The 19,594-nt window shown below is 35.1% G+C and overlaps 1 pseudogene; it reads left to right on the top strand.

Moving 5' to 3' along the window:
- The first annotated feature begins 17,346 nt into the window (after window positions 1-17,346).
- On the top strand, window positions 17,347-17,521 carry LOC123925324 (annotated as a pseudogene).
- The last annotated feature ends 2,073 nt before the right edge of the window (window positions 17,522-19,594 follow it).

Genomic DNA, 19,594 nt, shown 5'->3' with positions numbered 1-19,594 from the left:
AAAAATTTTGGTGTTTTGTTTTTTCAGGAGGAGGAAGAAGAGAGAAGGAGGTAGGAGGGACTTCTAGGGCTTTGAAGTTAAATATCTAGGCAGGGTGAACATATGTCCTAGTTTTCCCAGAAGAGTTCCAGTTTACATCCATTTTTCTGGCATAGTTATTAATTATGTTCCACTTAACATTAAAAAGTGTCAGGGCTTGGAGAATAAATTATATGGCCAACTAATTACAGAAACATATTTATTTATTTATTTTAGCCTAAAATTAAGAGATCATTCACACACACAATTTAAACGTACTTTACTTAAATACTTAAAAATGTTACCTAAGTAAGTAATGGGTATATTTGTAAAACTAATGTCCCAATAAATATATAATACTTATCCCAAGCTTGTTTGCAGAAGAAGTTCCTACCCTTACATCTTATTCCCAGATAGCAAGCTTATTTTTAGATGTTCCTTACTCATGATATCTTGCTTGCTTGTAGAAGTTTCTTCCCCCAACATCTTGTTTCCAGGTAATAAGACTTCTACAAGAATAGTTCTTCTGATTTCCCATTCTGCAAAAAATCAGTGAATCACCCAATTCATAGAGGTTTTCCAATGATGCATTTTTAATATATAAGCTTAATTTTATTAATTATTATTACTTATTAATATTGATATAATATGATATTATATATGCAATATAGAGATATATAAGATACATAAGATAAAATTTACAGCTACAATAACAAAAATGACCAAATTTCAGAGTTTTAACTTAATAGAGGTTTGTTTTTCATTCAGTGAAATTCCAAAACAGTTTTAAGACCCTCTAGGACAGTTCCTTATAAGTTGCAATTCAAGAATTTGTCTATCTGGGGCATGATCTCAGCTCCATGATCTCAGCTCAAGCAGTCCAGAATTGCTTCAGAAAAGGAGCACAGGGCCTGGTACCTGGTGACGTCTTTTCATTGTTTCAGCCTAGAAGTGACACTTGTCACTTGCACTCATGATCCACTGGTTTGAACTAGTAACAATTCTCACCATCAGTATCCCTTTTCTACCTTATCACCATGAAAGAACACACTCATCCCCTCCCCATGACAGACAAGTCTAAGTTCTATCCCATCACTGCAACCAGCTCAGAAGTCTAGAACATCTGGTCATATACAATGGTATCTACATCAAGTAGTAAATGATGAGATTAGGATGGAAAATTGCAATGAACACTTTCACTCAGAAAGAAGGAAAGAAAACACCCACAGTCATAAATCCACATAACTTTTAAATCCCACTGGAAAAACATTATATAAGTCTCTGATCTAGGGATGAGGTAGGTACTTTGATTAACCCCTGATTCTGGTCTCTAAGAGATAACCCCTTGCCCACTGTTCTCTATGACCCTTAGCCCCAGACTCTGGCAGTTTCTTTCTTTTCTATTATCTCTCTTCATAACACCTGTGATGAGTTTTCAGAAATAAGCCTTTCTCAGGGCTATCCAGCTTTCTAAACTTGTTTCATATTGGTCTAGATTTTTTGATATAGTGGAGTTAACCTGCTAAAAGATAACAGATAGGGTAGAATAATGGGTAAAAATGTTTTCTGTAGAATTGTTTTCATTATCAAGCCATTTGAGCAATAGGTCTAAAGCCATATTTCCGAAGTTACTTTCCAGTTAAAAGTTGACATCCCCATGCCTGTTTGTGGGTCTCCTATATATTTTATTTTTTACTTAGTTCCCAACTGAGAATGAGAAAATATTAATTTTTATTTCCTAAAATCTCAACATTAGTTACTTATGTTGTATTTTAAAGATATTAAAATTTACTTATGCTTCTAAAAAAGACAGTTTTGTAAATCATGTCTTCTCAAAAGCTGGTTAAACTACTTTGAAGTATGTCTATCTTAATGGAAATCTTTTGACAGGTAGGAATTTCTGAATGTTACAGTACATTAGGCTCATTATTTTCATTATTCACAAGGAGTATTAGAAAAGTAAAAATAATTTATGCATGTTAAGGTAATTATTTTGTGCATTTCTGACCGATTACTATTATTAAATATAATATAATTTTGATGAAAAAATGTATACACATTTAACATTAAATGTGAGAAAATAACATTTAAACAAAATTTAAATAAAGGAACATATAAGCACTACACAGTATCCTTCTTAAGAATTTTACTGGTCTTGATCTTGAACTTCAGTTAATTTTTAATAAACATTTTCCAAGACTGTTTCTAGAGACTGTATGGGATTAATATCTCGCTTAACTAATGCTATCATTTTCACCCTTTAAAGACTATTTCTGCTGCAAACTCGCTTTTGGTTATACCAGTCTGCTAATTTCATGACTCTTAATAATTATAATCAGTCTCTCCTTTTCTCGGTTATATCATGAATGAGAAATATCTTTTTCTTTTAAATATGTATATTTTTCTCCCTTAAAGGAAAGACTGAATCTCAGGCATTTAAATTTGTGTAGGTATCGATCTCATTCAGTGAATTCTGCTTTTATTATTTATTTATTTATTTATTTTAAAGATTTTATTTATTTATTTGACAGAGAGAGACAGAGCGAGAGAGGGAACACAAGTAGGGGAAGTGGGAGAGGGAGAAGCAGGCTTCCTGGGGAGGAAGGATCCCATGCCCAGCTGGATCCCTGGACCTGGATCATGACCTGAGCAGAGGATAGCAGTTCAATGGCTGAGCAACCCAGGTGCCCCTGAATTCTGCTTTTAAACATACTTTTCCATAAATGTTTCAATAATAAAGGTATCATATAAAAATTCATAAACAAAATTCTTTCTCAATCTCAGTCTAAGTTTGCAGTCTATTTTAATGTTTACTAAGGAACTTGGAGATACAGTTCTCTGAGTTTTTCCTTTGAAATATTTTAAGAACCTGGCAGGTAGGAAGAATATTAGCAGCTATTTAATAGTGTCTTAGTAGTTGATACTAAGAGATTTTTGATAGTTCAGTAATAGTAATGACTTGCATTCATTCAGTGTCTTTTCTAAGAGTGATTACTGGGCTGAGACCTTAAGATAGATTATAAAATTTAATCATAACTGCTCAAGGAATTAGACAATATACTTCTACTTTATGCTAAAGAATCTAACTCTTAAGATTGTGTAATTTGGCAAAGGGAATACAGCCAGAAGGCAAAGGCAGGATTCTATTGCAATTCTAACTTCAAAACTATTCATAAAAATTTATGTTGTGTAGACCCATTGGACCAAGCACAGTGCTCAGTGCATGCTGAGTGCCTGGTAAATGGAGTTTGGCTTACTAGAATAGAACAAGTCTAATATACCAGGAAATCTGCTGTTCAACTTAGGGTTTAGCAATATGTTGACTAATTTGTCATCTAAATTATATTAAAAATCAATGACATGTTTGCTAAAGTCTTTGGAATGAAAAGAACCATGTAAATGGGAGCTAATATTCATCTGTGTTCTCTAATACCCCTCCTGTAACAGTCAAGGGAATAATTGATTTTACAGTGTTACTGTTCTAAAGTTTTCCTCTGCCTATAGACAGGCATCAACAGATGATTGTCTGCAGGTATTTGCCTGGGGAAAGCTATTGAATGTCAATGCAAATCAGGGTAGTTTGCTCAACTGTAGAAAATTACTGGCAGGAACCTTACAGGCAGAGGTGTATTTTAAGACAGTAGAACTGCACGTTGTGTCAATAAGTTGATATTACCAAATAACTAATTTTTGACCTTGATATCGGTTGTTTTCTAATTTCTCTATGGTACACTTATTTTAAAGCATATTACTAAGGAACTGAAAATATCGATGATTGTGGATAAGGTTTAAAACATACTTACATAATTTTTAAGAACATAACTTTCAAGTTGCTTGTATTATATTTTTTTGACAAATGTGAATATACAAAGCTGAAATAATACTCATAATAATAATTATAGCTTAGCATTGTGTTAAGAGCTTAAATGTTAAATTTAAACAAACTTTTTGTAAGATTACATTTTTTTTATTTTTATTTATTTATTTTTTTAAAGATTTTATTTATTTATTTGACAGCGAGAGAGAGAGATCACAAGTAGGCAGAGAGGCAGGCAGAGAGAGAGAGAGAGGGAAGCAGGCTCCCTGCCGAGCAGAGAGCCCGATGTGGGACTCGATCCCAGGACCCCGAGATCATGACCTGAGCCGAAGGCAGCGGCTTAACCCACTGAGCCACCCAGGCGCCCCTATTTTTATTTTTTTTTAAAGATTTTATTTATTTATATGACAGACAGAGATCACAAGCAGGCAGAGAGGCAGGCAGAGAGAAAGAGGAGGAAGCAGGCTGTCCGCAGAGCAGAGAGCCCAATGTGGGGCTTGATCCCAGAACGCTGGGATCATGACCTGAGCCGAAGGCAGAGGCTTTAACCCTCTGAGCCACCCAGGTGCCCCAAGATTACATTTTATAAGTACATTTTGATCTTTAAAAAAATCCCAGAAATGGAACCCTAAACTGGCATTATCGTTTACATATTTTATCTGTTACTTTCTATTCTTCAAAAGAAATAATATAAGTTTCTAATGACTTGGGACCCAGCCACCTGTCATTCTAAAGAACGTTTTCCTCTTCACAAGTAACATGATGTGTTAATTAACTGGTAAAATTTGGGGTAGGAGGTTGAGAAGTAAAAATGATAATGTGTTATAGTGAAAAAAGCAGAGCACTTTTTTATTTAGATGCCTCTATTTTGCTATTCCCAGTGGGACTGAAATTGTTATGCTAAGAAGAAATAATATCACCTTTTAAATTGCAATCTGGATGAGCATCTATGAAACACAGTCAATCACACCAAAAATAGACTTTCTTATTCTCAAGGAGAATCAATACTGGTTCCAAAAGTGTGTGTGTGTGTGTGTGTGTGTGTGTGTGTGTGTGTGTGTGTGTGAGTTTCACCAACTGTGGTAGAAATACTTAGATATTAGATTTAAATCTAAAATTTTCAGTTTAAGATACGTTTTATTAGCTCTCAGACTTAGCTTCTTCATGTTAAATAGTTATCAAGACATAGAAAGTATAAAACTCAAAACCTTGGAAACTAAGACTGGCTGACAACTCATTGCCAGAACATGAAAAATATTTTGGCTAATAACACTGCACATGTTTGAAAATAGTCCTGAGACATAGACAAAGTGAGAGATTAGACATACCATTCCACTTCCCTGGAGTCATAGAAGGATGCACACAGAATGACCCATGTGTTAGGCATTGAGATATTACAAAGGAAGAGTAGATCTTCCAGGATGAGTGGGCATGATGCAGTGGATCCCAGGATGTGTACATTTCACAGAAAAGGATGCTTTGATGAAAGTGGAGTCTTTTATAGGAGAAATTTATTTTCTAGGAAATGCAGGGTTTTTTCTTAACATTTTTCAAATTATCACAGATACATACTGATATTAGAGCAGAGAAAACTCACACTATTTAATTTTGCTTAATGCTGGGAGTTATGTCAAGAGGTGTTTGTACCACTCAGCTTTCTAGATATGGGTAAGGAAGAGGATTCAACCAGCAACCCTGTGACAATAAATACCAAATGGGCTGTCTCTATCTTCTTTTGGTTGGCAAAGATCATGCCTGTATGTGTGTGTGTATGTATCTCTCTCTCTCTCTCTCTCTCTCTCTATATATATATATATCTCCTCATACAAGAAATATTAACAATAAAAATCAATATGGGCATATGTATAAAGTTCTTCAGAGTAAAGGAAAGACAATTTAATACTAAAACTCCAAGGAAAAATATACCTTTAAGGTGGTATAATAAATAGACAAGAATCTTAGAACAGTTATTTAGAATCCTTAAAAGACCTCTTCCCTATGAACAGAAATAGGCTGTTACCAGAAAGTAAAGGACTGACAATGAATGTGAGTTTATTGAGAGTTACATTGTGAATAATCTAAAACATAAATCAATGATAAAATTTCGAATGGGGAGAGTGAAAAATTAAATTAATCTATTGGATCATCATATCATTTTAAAAGACAAATTTGAAAAAGTATGAGAGGAAAAAAAAACAAGATTAAAAATATGAGAGAGAAGTTGATAAGTACAGGAGACAAAGCCTAGCGATCCAGTGTAAGAGCTCCAGGAGCTCAAAGAAAAAGAATCAATACCCACTAGAAGTACGTAAAGAAAATTTTCTGGAAAACAAACAATAACATTGATCTACTATCTGAATGGTTTTATTGTGAAACAGGTATAATCAATCAATAGATTCTCACCCTAGTCCAATCATGTACAAATTTTTAACTATAAGCATAAGTCCTACATTCAACTAAAAATAAAACAAAATAATATATTTATGAAAGGACTAATTTAATATTGGCTTAAAATCTTCTCTAAAACACTTCAGGATTATACATATATATAATATATATGTATATATATTATGTTATATGTAAATATATATGTTATATATGTTATATATGTATATGTTATATATGTGTATATATATATAACATGTTATACGTTATATATTATATATATAATCATGAAGTGTTTTAGAGAAGATTTTATATATATATAAAATATATATAATCATATATATATATAATCATGAAGTGTTTATATACATACATAACATATAACACAATATATATACATATATAACACAAACATAGATGTATGCTATTTGAAAATTTTATATTCATGCACATCTATAATGACCACATATTGATTTTCTCAGAAGTACAAGGTGTCAGAACCATATCATGTGATTCCCACATCTTGAAAAAAAGATACTTGAATCCATATTTGTGTTCTGTGCAAGACAAATTAACATTAAGAACTCAAAATTTGCGAAACCGCTTTACAAGGGACAAGCATGGAATACTGATACTAGTAAGCTGCTGTAAATCACAAAAATAAACAAACAAACAAATAAATAAATAAAATTGTAAATTTGATTATAAAACAGTCAATATAGTATTGAAATATTGCATAATTCAGAAATAAAGTTATATTTGTTAACGTTAATGTTAAAATTATATTTATTGTATTTATACATTTTTTACCACTTTCTCCCTATTTCTTCTACTCCTCAGCCTCTGGTAACCAATTTTCTACTTTGTTCTCTGAGTTTGACTTTTTTTTTTTTAAATTCCCCATGTAAGTAATACCATGCAGTATTTTTCTCTGTCTGGTTTCTCTCATTTAGCATAATGCCCTCCAGGATATTTCTACAGACATATATATTTCTATATACAGTATATATTCTATATGTTAATATAAATACATATATATTTTCTAATGCAAAGTTGACTTATTTGTATGCGTAACAATGGGGATTAGGATACTATATAAAAAGGAAAGTAGCCTTGGAGATCAAAGCTCTTTAAGTAACTTAAATGAGGGTCAACTACAATGGGAAGATTACTGTGCTGTCTTCAGAAGTTATCTTTCCTCACCTGACACTTCAGCAGGCCTTTCAACCCGGGCTTCCTGCTATTCCTTCTGCTGATTCCTTTTGATAGCCAAGATGGTATTCCAGAGAGTCTATTTTCTTCATCTGTTGAATCTGCTGATTTGGCAACTCACCTATGAAATCTAAGAGGTCAGTTTCACTATTCTCAAAAGATCCAATCTTTAGGTCTTGCAAGACCTTGCCCAACATGGTCTCCACCTGCAGAGCAGACTTTAGAGCTTGTATGTCACTTATCAGTTACAAAATTTCAACTATCGGATGAATAAGGTCTAAGAATCTAACCTGTATATCCTGGTGGCTAGAGTTGGTAATCCTGTATTGTGCAATTGAAATTTGGTAAAACAGTAGAACTTAAATGTTCTCACCAAGAATAAATAAATAAATAAATAAATAAATAAATAAATAAATAAATGAATGAATGTAAGGTGATGGACATGCTAATTAACTATATCCTATCATTATATATATATATATATATCTCAAATCATTATGATATACATTTTAAATATCTTATAATTTTATATCAATTATACCTCAGTAAAGCTGAAGAATTAAATTAAACTTGAATTAAAAATAGAAGAATAATTTCCATGAACAAAAAAATAATAAAGTCTAGTCTTGGACAACACAGGGTCATAGATAGAATCAAGCTAAATTACTTATCTTGGAGGTGAGAGCATGTTTGTGAAGGAGTTAGATTATAATAACATTATAAATCATCATATGAATTAATGCATGCAAATAAATCTTAGAATCTCAATGATGCAATTAGTATCCTGGGTGGGAGGAAATACTGATTTCAGGAGCAAGACCTACTTTGATTAAGCAAACAATCATGGAATAATTGAGAGGAAAAAGTCAAAGAGTAAACTACTAAAGTATTTGAGGGCCAGTTGTTTCAAACATTTCATTAAAAAAAAAAAAAACAGTAAACAAAATTTTTGAATGGCAAAGAAGAAGAGGGAAAACTACCACACTCCTTTCTTGAGGCATAATGATGATGTCATCACTTGATAAGGAATGCAACCACAAAGAAAAGTACAGCTCAGACTTTCTCCTGGGGGTGCCTGGGTGGCTCAGCAAGTTAAAGCCTCTGCCTTCAGCTCAGGTCATGATCCCAGGGTCCTGGGATTGAGCCCCTCATCAGGCTCTCTGCTCACCAGGGTGCCTGCTTCCCTTCCTCTCTCTGCTTGCCTCTCTGCCTACTGGTGATCTATGTCTGTCAAATAAATAAATAAATTCTTAAACAAAACAAAACAAAAAACAAACAAACAAACAAAAAAACTTTCTCCTGTAGGCAATGTCTAAGATGGTCTTCAATGGTTATCATCTCCTGGTGTTTATGTCTTTTCTTAGTTTCTGTTCTTGATAGTTGGTTGCATCAGTGTGGCTCATTTCTAAAGGAAAAAATATAGCAGAAGAAATAGAATGTGATTTCTGAGATTATAAAAGTTATAAAGTCGTGAAAGTATTATGATTTCTGTCTTGGACCCTTTCTCTCTCTCTCTCCCTCTCCTTCTCAGGAAAGTATGAAAGCCTATAGAGAGGCCCAAGTGCTAAGAAACTGATAGCTTCAACCTCCAGTCTGCAGGGTCCTGAGCCCTACTAACAACCACATGAGAGAGCTTGGAGATGAGGTCTCCTCCGGTTGTGTCTTGAGATGTGTGCAGCTAGTACTGACACCCTGATTGCAGTTTCCTGAGGAATGCAGAGCCAGAGGCAACCAGCTAAACTGCTCCTGACCCACAAAAATGGTGGGTCAACAGCAAGGAAACAAACAAAGAGAAACAAGCAAATAAATAAAATATTAAACAAAATATTTGTGTATAGATATGTATGTATATTCATGTACTTTATTACACAGAGCTATGATGCAAAAGAAAAAAAGGCAAAAAATTGAGTAGAGGAATACTCAAAAAATATATGTAATTATTAGTCTTCTTAGAGTATGAGAGTGAAGCCATAAAAATCAAGCAGAAAGATGTAAAAAACAAATATTCATTAAATCAATGACCGATATTCAGTATATTATATATACTTATATACCCTGTATGTGTGTCCATAAGAATGGAATATTGGAAAATAAAGTTGAAGCAAAATTCCAGAGATAACCAGAAGATAAAGGAAGGAATAATAGGAGATGAAGGATAAAATAAGCATTAACTATATAAGATCAGCACAGAAGACCCAATTTCTAAATGAATGAGTTGCAACAAAGGAAAACTAAGGAAATAGAAGAGAGAAAATTATCAAAGAAATATTTCAGCAATCACCAGAATTGAAGGAAATATATTACTAGATTAAAATAATAATAATAATAATAATAATAATAAGGACAGCAACAACAATAACAACAACAACAACATTGAGGACTCAGTAAAATAAATTCAGATCCACAGCAAGACATGTTATTTTGAAAACTCAGAGATCTTGTTAACTTAAGAACACATAGAGTGGAAAAATAAGTGATAGAACTAAAATGTTCTTTAGACCTTTCAACAATAGTCCTGGATACTAGAAGACAATGGGTAATACCTTTAAAATTTGAGGATATAAGTGTGATTTTAACCTAAAGATATGGAGTTAGCTGAATTATAAGTTAGGTATGAAGGTAGCATAAAAAAATTTTTCAAATGCCAAACTTCCAGAACAATTTCTTCTCATGCCCCACCCTTAGGCTGTTGCAGTGGTCAAAAACTTTATTCTATACATATCCAGATAATAAATATTTCAAATTTTGTATGGCCTATCAAGTCTGTGTTGCCATCACTGAATCTGCCCTTGAAATGTGAAACAATCTATAGGCAATATGTAAATGAATGAGACTATTTCCAATTAGCTTTATTTATGAACACTGAAATTTGAATTTCATAAACTGTTACATGTATGCCATGAAATATTATTCTTTTTCCCTCAAACATTTAAAAATGTAACAATTATTTTAGCTTCTGAATATCAGATTTGACCAGAAGGTCCACAGGTTGCTGAATCCTATATCCTAGAAGGTAAGCCTCCCGCAGACGGAGTTAACCAAGAAAGAGGAAGTTATAAAACCAAGGATATAGAGGATCCAAAGAAGGAAAGATGGAAGTTGAATCCCCAGGATGAAGGTGAAATAGATCCTAGGAAGGCAATGAGGGAGCTACCTCAAATCACAAGACCCACCAGCCATCTAGGTTATAACAGGAGGAGAGAGGGCTCCAGGGAGATTTCAGCAAGGAAGACAATCTGAAACCAAACAAAATAAAACAAAAATGATAGATTTTCCAGTGTGTTCATTGCATTGAGAAGAACTTTGAAGGTTTATTGGAGCCTTGGAGAAAAGGAATCATGATAGTTATTAGAAGAAAGTAGAACTAATTAATGAGATGATGGTTCATAGATTAAAACACACGAACAAAAAAAGAGAAGTCCGTCAAGAAAAACATTTAGAGATTATAACTAATTTGCATAGAACTGAAGAGTAGTTCCTTAGTTATAACAAAATCACAGGTTATTGATTTAATAAAAACCATGACTGCATTGGAGACGCTGTTAGAAGTATGTGTAAGGGTGGGAATGGGAGGAGGAGGTTAATTAGCTGAAACAGAAAATAGTACTAGAAGCATATTATTTAGAAATATGGACATGATCACCCAAAGGCATAGGTAATAGTAGTAAGTTCCTATTTCTGAGGTATAAAAGCTAAGGAAGGCAGGGCACAATAACCATTTTTACTTATATGTCATGCAAATTTATTTGAAATAGTGTTTCAAGATCAATGCATTTTAATACTCTCCCCCAAATAAATAGTATTTATTTATTTATATGTTATAGAATACAATTTGTGTTCTATAAATGGCAGTAACCTTGATGATATATAATACAAATACTATTTTTGATGATTATATAATAAAAATACTATTGATACAATAATTCCATTATTTTTCTTAACAATTAAAAATATGAAATGCATTAAAGTAACTTCAAGAAAGGATTGGAGAGAATCGAAAGGAGACAAAACTTGAAGGAATCTTACATTACAAAAAAAGATATTTTTTGAATAGGCTGTTCCCTCTGCCTAGAAAGCCTTGCCCCCAGATATTTGACTGATTTTTACCTTTCCCAGTTTCCCACCCCCCTGCTAAAATAGCACTTCCTCACTGAGGTCTCTTCTGATCACCCAACACACAAACATACTCCCTGTCAGACATACCCTGTATTGTTTATTTCCGCAGGTTTTATAAATGTCTGATAGAGTATGTTTTAATCTTTGCTCTTGTTGTTGTTGTTGTTGTTGTTTTTCATTGTCTTTCTGTTCTCTTTAGAATGTAAAACGCTTGATGGCAGGGATGTTAATCTGTTTTGCCACTTCTGTTTTCCCAAATTTAGAACAGTGTCTGGTACACTGTAGGCATCAATAGATATGTGTTCTTATGAACACCGTCTTTTGATAAATTAGACACAATAAGCAAAACTTAATAGTGTAGGAATTTCAAATTTTTCCAAATTAATTTATAGATGTAACAAAATATATATCACTTCTCCACAGGGGCTTTTGTTGGAACTTGTCAAAATACATCTCAACTTCAGAGTAATCAGTAATTACTGTAGTAGAGGGAGCAGGGAACTGTCAAGTCTATGTGGTTAGTAGTGTTAAATCAGAGAAAACAAAGATACTTTGAAAAATAATAAAATAGGATTTACCAACAAAAAGTTAAAATATCAAAATAGAGTAATTTGAAAATCACTTTGCATAAAAATCCACTGACAGGTAAAGGTAATGTAATACGCAGTCTTGAAAATAATTGCATAAATATTAGCAATACTGACAGGTTAGTCACAAAAAGGTGCAGGAACTAATTTTTGGTAGTTACAACATTTATGCACCCCCCAATTCCAGAGGCTTAAAGTAAGTTAAATAACAATTTTTATAAAAAATAACACAGTATTAAATAGAGGGGAATAGCCCATGCACACATAAATATATATAGAGTAATGTTTTACCTGGTCTTTTAAAGCTGATACATCGGAAGTCATCACAAATAAAACTGATAAATGATCAATAAAAATATTTTTGCACCTATATTTTTCTTAAAAGCTTGAAGAACTCTTCCAAATGCAAAGTATAATCACATTCAAATTTTAAAAAGAGAGCAGAGGACTAAAACAGAAAAAAAAAAGGCATTTAGTTTTATCAGTAATTTTTAAAATGCAATTAAAAAAATAGGATAATATATGCCTCCTTTCTCATTGGCTAAGCCTAAAATTAGTAATTAATACATTTAGGGATTCTCATATACTTGTGGTGAAATGAAAGTTGTTTCAAGCTTTTTGGAAGGAAATTTGGTTCTCTGATCAGTATTTTTATTTTTAAGAGTAGATCCTAATGGGGGCGCCTGGGTGGCTCAGTGCTTTAGGCCACTGCCTTTGGCTCAGGTCATGATCTCAGGGTCCTGGGATCGAGTCCCGCATCGGGCTCTCTGCTTGGCAGGGAGCCTGCTTCCCTCTCACTCTCTCTGCTTGCCTCTCTGCCTACTTGTGATCTCTCTCTGTCAAATAAATAAATAAAATCTTTAAAAAAAAAAAAAAAGAGTAGATCCTAAGGAAATAATCAAGAATCAGACTATGTTTGATGTTTTAGAAAGTTTCTCAAAGGATTTTTAAGATTAAGACTGAAAAATAATAGAAACAACCTAACATTCAACAATAGAGGAAGAGTTTTATAAATTAAATAATGTAATTCAGTTAAGGTTGAATAAATAATGGTGTATTCATGTGATAGCATTTTTGTAGCTATTAAAAATCGTGTTCAAAGCATGCCTAAATACAGGGAAAAGTCCTCATGATATGTTGAATACCAAATAAAAGATATTAATATGGTTTTTAGAATGATCCCAATTCTTTTCCCCATTTATATTACATATATAATGTATCCTATCTACCAATCTATCAATGATCTACTTCATCTATGTATACATCACCTATCATTTAATTTTAATCTGGTTGTACTGTATTGAACGTAAGGCAAAGTGTGAAAATAAACTCTCCTTAACACACACACACGTGCTCACACACACATTATTTTTTTAAAGTGATTATATCTGGTTATACGACTGCCGGTGACTTTTATTTCTTCTATCCACTCTTCTGCATTTTCCATTTTGTACAATGAAGATAAAACATTTTATCATTCCATAAAAGAATTGAATAAAAGTACCTATAAACTTTTCCTGAGACCTACTGAAATATGACCACCAAACTCTCCTAGTTTTAATTACGGCAGTTTCATGACTGCCCTAGAAGAAGGAAGTCGGAAAATAGAATGTGGCAGCTTCGGGTTGGATGTCACAGCTTTCCTTGGCTGAAAAAGCTCTTCTTTCATAGCTATTCACTGTTTATAAATGACAGCACAAAAGAGTAATTGGGAAGAGTTGCCTGATACAAAGAAAAAGGGAAAGGTCTGTGGAAGTCTTCTGCCAGAGTTATTTTTGGAGATCTTTAGTGCGCAGAACGGCCCTTCAGCAAGACTTGAGCTACCAAATGCATTGGCGGTTTTGTCAGTTTTCTCAGAACGGCTGCAATAACTACCACGTACCCAGCCACCACACCAAACACACATAAGATTATAAGGTTTTCTTCTTTGGCTGTTCAACAATCTTCATTTGAAAGTGCCACACTTAAGCTCTGTCCTTGAAGGGATAGAGAACTGTAAGCAGAATTTTTGAAGGAAAAGTGCTTTCTGTGACCCAGAGGTGCTGAGTTTGGGCAGTATCATCTGGAGAATCATGTCAAGTCTTTGTCTGCTCTTCTCCCTTCTGAAAAACCTGTCTGCCCTCTTCCTCTTTGTCACCCTGTGATGTGGTTTACTTATGGTGGCTACTATTGCAAGGTGTCCATAGATAAAAGTGAACATAACAGATTTGTGAAACAAACCTACGCCAGAGTAAGAGAACTCTTCAGAGAGCATTTACTATCTGCAGGTGTTGTTTTTTACATCTTTAATTGATTAATTAATTTCATCTTCACAACAGCCCTGTGCTACACTGCTAACATCCCTTTTGGTCTTAGATTAAGATCCAAGGAAACTCTTACCCAAGTTTGCACAGCTAGTAAATAAATTATGAGCTACTATATAGACCAAGGATTCTGGCTCTTAAGCCTCATAGTGAATTTCCTGACATTTTTGCAATGATCTATTGAGCCCCTGTGTGAAAAATCCCATCTAATGTGTTGGGTGTAGGTTTTCTTGCAAGTGCATGTGAATTCCTACTGTGAATCAGTTTTGGGGATGGTTTTTCCTAAGGCCAAAAAAGTAACTAGAGACTGGAAGAGAGTAGCTATTTCTTTTCCTCTCTTCATATTCTGAAGCATATGAAGTTTTAGAGCATCCTTTAGAATACTTTTCTTCCCCCTTTTGGCAATGGTGTTTGCAGTTGCATAATGGCAGTGCCTTTATTCAGTTGTCAGGAAAAACAGTGATTCTTGGTAAGGTAACATCGGCTCCACTTTGAACTGGATCTGAGTCCTAGACGGGTTGGCAAGAAGTCAGGGAAGGTCTTTCTGACATTTTGAGTGTAAGGAAATTACAAGAGATCTGGGAAAACGATAGGTTTCCGGACACGCTGTTCATGTTTTCTCCTCATTCCCAATTCTCCCTGCACCTGCTCACAGTTGTTCTGCTTTTGGGAAAATGACTATGCGTAAATCCTAAGAGTTCTTCCCTCTGACTTATTCTTTTCATGCTTCTGAGCCTTTTGGTCTGGATTTTCATAGACAGGGCTCAGCGCTGAAGGATTATCCAACTCTTTGGTGGGATAGAAGCCACCCAGGCCCGAGTCAATCAGCAGAAAACTGCAGTGCTGTTCGAAAAAGTCTGCTGGGGGACAGCCGGGGTTGCGGCCAGCAGTGGGTATTTTATTCAGGTCCAACAGCATATGCTGACTTCCATGTGACAGATGGCACTATGGCTGCTGTGGATGCAGCTTAAACAGTGGACTTTCCAGAAGCCGGCATTTACGAAATTTGGCGCAGGTGAACACATGAGAATTTCTGCTTTCCTGGTGCAGCAAGGCAAACTGTTTAATGGGCCAATGTAAACATCCTCAGGAGTACTTCAGAAAGTGTGAGCGCAGACGTCTAGTAATGAAGTGGATTTCTTGCTCATCAGTCATCATGATTTGAATATCTTTCTGTTGTAAATGAGATCTTATTATAAGACCACAGGGTAGAGACATCTCTCTGAGTTGACAATGACAGCCAATCTAGAATTCTGCATAGGGACGTCCTTATTGCAAAGTCATCATATGTATCTTTCTAACTCCTACTGCCCTCAGAGGTCTGACTCCCATTTTTTTCCTGCCATAATTATGACATTTCTCTCCTTAAGAGCTATTGATTGATGAGTTTTACTTGCTGATTTCCACCGCTAAAATTACTTTTCTAATTTCCACTGGTGGGGACTAATTCTAAGGGTAGAAGTGATGAGAGAAATGCCACCAAATAGGCTTCTAATCGAGAGGGGACAATAGGGAAGAGTCTCCATAGTCTGGCTGTACCCCTGATCCACTCAGACTGCTGAAGTGTAAAATAATCTTGAATGAAGTTAAGTTGGCTTGAGATTTACAGGTATTTTTTAATTTTTTGGATCTATATAAAAATTGCATGCTCTGCCCATCTGTATTCTCTCTTGCTGATCTTTATACAATGGAATTCTACAAATAACACTGGATAGTGGGTGGCAAGTAAAGCTATAGCTTTAGCACTGTACTAATTTGCTTTTATTTAAATCTGCTTTTTGGAACGATTCTAACTCCCACAAGGGCTGTAAGCAAAAATATCCAAGAGAAAGGAATTATTCCCCTCCTCCTTCCCGTTTTACTTTGTAAAGAAATGAGCGTTTCTGGTGTATTGCCTTCTTATTTGCAAAGCACATGGATTTTAACCCTTGAAAAAGTTTTAAGGCAAGAATTACAAAAAATATTCACCCAGGAGCATCACCTTGCCCAAAATCACATAACAGGTGTCTCTATAAGAGACACAACGGAAACTTGGACATTCTGACTCTAAATTTAGAAGGTTTTGTTTGTCCTGGTTTTTTTGGTTTATGTATAGAAATATTCTGAAATATAAATAAATTATAAATAAACACTTCAAATAATATTAAAGTATTTAAAGTAAAAATGAAAAGCTATTTTTCTTCCTCCTAAATCCGTGACTCATAACAGTATGATGTTTATACTTCCAGAAACTTTTAATGGATACATAAAGTGTATAAAAATACACTTGGATTTATAATGGATATATAAAGTGTATAAAAATACTCACATGCATAAGAATATTCACATATAGTTTTTTTTTTCAAAATTTTGTATGTACTAAATACATTGGTTTGTAATTTGCTTTTCTCACTTAATATCCCAAGACTTTCAGGTTGTAGGTATGATGCCAACTGTTTTTGATAGTTACCTGGTTTTTATGAAAATAGTAGAGTTAACCTTGGAACAACATGTTTGGCCTGCGTAGGATCCATTTCTAGGTGGATTTTAAAAAACTCAGTACAGTACGGTGTTATGTTTTTCTTCCTTACAGTTTTTCTTAATAACATTTTTTCTTCTCTAGTTCACTTTATTATAATACACTATGTGAAATAACATATAGTAATATAAAAATATGTGTTAACCGACCATTTTCTGTTGTCAGTGTCATACAGTCAACAGTAGGCTATCAGTAATTAAGTTTTTGGGGAATCAAAAGTTATCCTCGAATTTTCAGCTATGTGGAGAAAAGGTTGATGCCCCTAACCTCCACGTTATTAAAGACTCGATTGTATGTATATATGCACATACAACCTTTTATGTTACTTATAACGCATACATATGTGGTAAATACATGTATAGGTCAAAGAATAATAAAAAAAGATTATTAAGCTTTGTGCAGTGGCAGTATCGTAGCCAATGAGGTCTATCCGAGGCGCGATTATTGCTAATTGAAAAAAAGATTATTATGAAACACGATAAAGTATAGGATTCCTAAATGAGACCTACAGGTTGGAAATCAAATTTTGCTAATAATTTATAAGAGCACTTCTCCAGATAAATTATGGAGAAGTCTGAGACGGTCAACATATTTCTTCAGATTCTTTCTCATTATATTAAAACACACTCTAGGGGCACCTGGGTGGCTCAGAGGGTTGAGCCTCTGCTTTTGGCTAAGGTCATGATCCCAGGGTCCTAGGATCGAGTCCCACAGCAGGCTCCCTGCTCAGGGTAGAGGCTGCTTCCCCCTCTGCTGCTCTTCCCTGCTTACACTCTCTCTCGCTCACAAATGAATAAATAAAATCTTAAAAACAAGAAAACATAGCTTTCAGTCATTTTAAATAGTTGTGCTCCACAAATGCCTGGTTATTTTGACTTGTGAGATTTGACCAACGTGTTAGATGCTTATTTACTACTCAATCAGATAATGACCTAAGCTGTGCCAAGTCCAATGACCTCAGAGTGTATCATAGTGCTTTGTATTTCTGTCCATTGGCTTAAGTCAAACTTACGTTTGCCTGCACCTTCTGCTTTCTATGGTTCTAGATTAGAATTGGCCAAAGGGGAAGTTATGCAAGATTTGGAAGTTGGGAGTGAAGCAGCAACCATCACTCTCTGAACTTCCTTGTGGATAGATGTGAGGAGAGCTTGCCTTCGCTCTCCACAGCTCTATTCTCAGATCTTCTTTCAACATGTTGGATTTGCAGAGCAACAGTAGCTACAAGTCTATCGCTGGACACTTGGATGAGGACCCTCAGTGACAGCAGGCCCCAATCTATTTCTGAACTGTGCTCCTCCTTTGTAACCTCCCTTCAGTGTGATGGAGTCAGTGACTTTGAGTCTCCAGTTCTTCCTTTCAGACCTTCACTTCCCAGCTCCTCTAAAAACCGTTCTAAGTAGCATTCCTAAAATAATTCCCTGTTCTTTCGTGCCATAATAAGTTCCGGCCTTTCCTACTAGAACCCTGACTGATTCAAGTTTGGGCTGAAAAAGCTGAAGCATCAGGAAACCACAGTTAATTGTGTCTTAGCAATTCCTCAGATCAAGAGGTTATCCCTAGCTAAGCAAAGAGATGCAGAACGAAAAAGAAGCACTCCATCCTCTTGTTTACCAGCCTTGGAGGTGTGTATAAGAGAGAGGTGGGGCAGGCCACGTCCAAGGCATGTTAGACCCCCAACATCCGCTTTTCCCACCTCCCCATCCACCTGCGGTTTTGTGTTGCTCCGGTTTTACTCCAGAGAAAACGTGCTTTAGAGATCTGAGTCACTGTGAGGGTGGATTCTGGCACTGTGGGTCCCACGCAGAGAGGGAAGAAGCAGAAGCAAAATTCCAATAACCCCGTCTTTATTTTCATTTCTCACAATGGGGCAGAGCTGCCTTCTGCTCAAATACCTCCTCTCCTGTGCACACACCTGCTTCAAGCAGCCTCCTTGAGGTTTCTCTTAGTTCTCCCCATGTCAGAGTGTTTTCTCTAATTGTCTTCAGGGGCAGAGCTTTTGGAACGTAGCCAGCACTGGAGCTTTCCTGTAACCAGTTTCCATATTTCCTGTTTTTTTTTTTTTTTTCTTTCTTCTTTGTGAATGTATCCATTTTGGAAACATTTGATGTAAATAAATGTATTTAAACTGATATGTTGAATTGCAAACCTCTTTGGCTTTGGTTACACTTTGTCTTAGACAGCTCTGCCTGACATCACAAAATATCATAGACGAGGTGGTTTTGACATAGAAATTTATTTCCACACATCTCTGGAGGCCGGAAGTCCAGGATCTGGATGCCAGTAGGTTTAGGTTTTCGTAGGAGCCCTCTTTCAGGCCTGCAGGTGACTGCCCTCTCATGGTGTCCTCAAGTGGCAGAATGATAAAGAGTTTCTGACGTCTTTTTAAAAGGACATTCGTGCTATCAGATCAGAGGCCTACCTTTAGGACCTCATTAAACCTTCCATAAAGGTCCTATCTCTAAATACAGTCCTATTAGGGGTTAGGGCTTAAGCATATGAATTTTGGGTGGACACATTTCAGTCCGTAGCACAATTACAGTTTTAGTTATTCTGTTTTACTCTCTATCTTCAATATAGGAATCCAGAATCTTCCCACTGTAGCAAGGCTACTCATTTTGTTCTCAGCCCCCTTGCTTTG

The sequence above is a fragment of the Meles meles genome, chromosome 14 (assembly GCF_922984935.1).
Source record: "Meles meles chromosome 14, mMelMel3.1 paternal haplotype, whole genome shotgun sequence".
Classification (NCBI taxonomy): domain Eukaryota; kingdom Metazoa; phylum Chordata; class Mammalia; order Carnivora; family Mustelidae; genus Meles; species Meles meles.
Note: the sequence above shows the minus strand (reverse complement) of the source record. Positions and strands in the feature narration are given on the sequence as shown.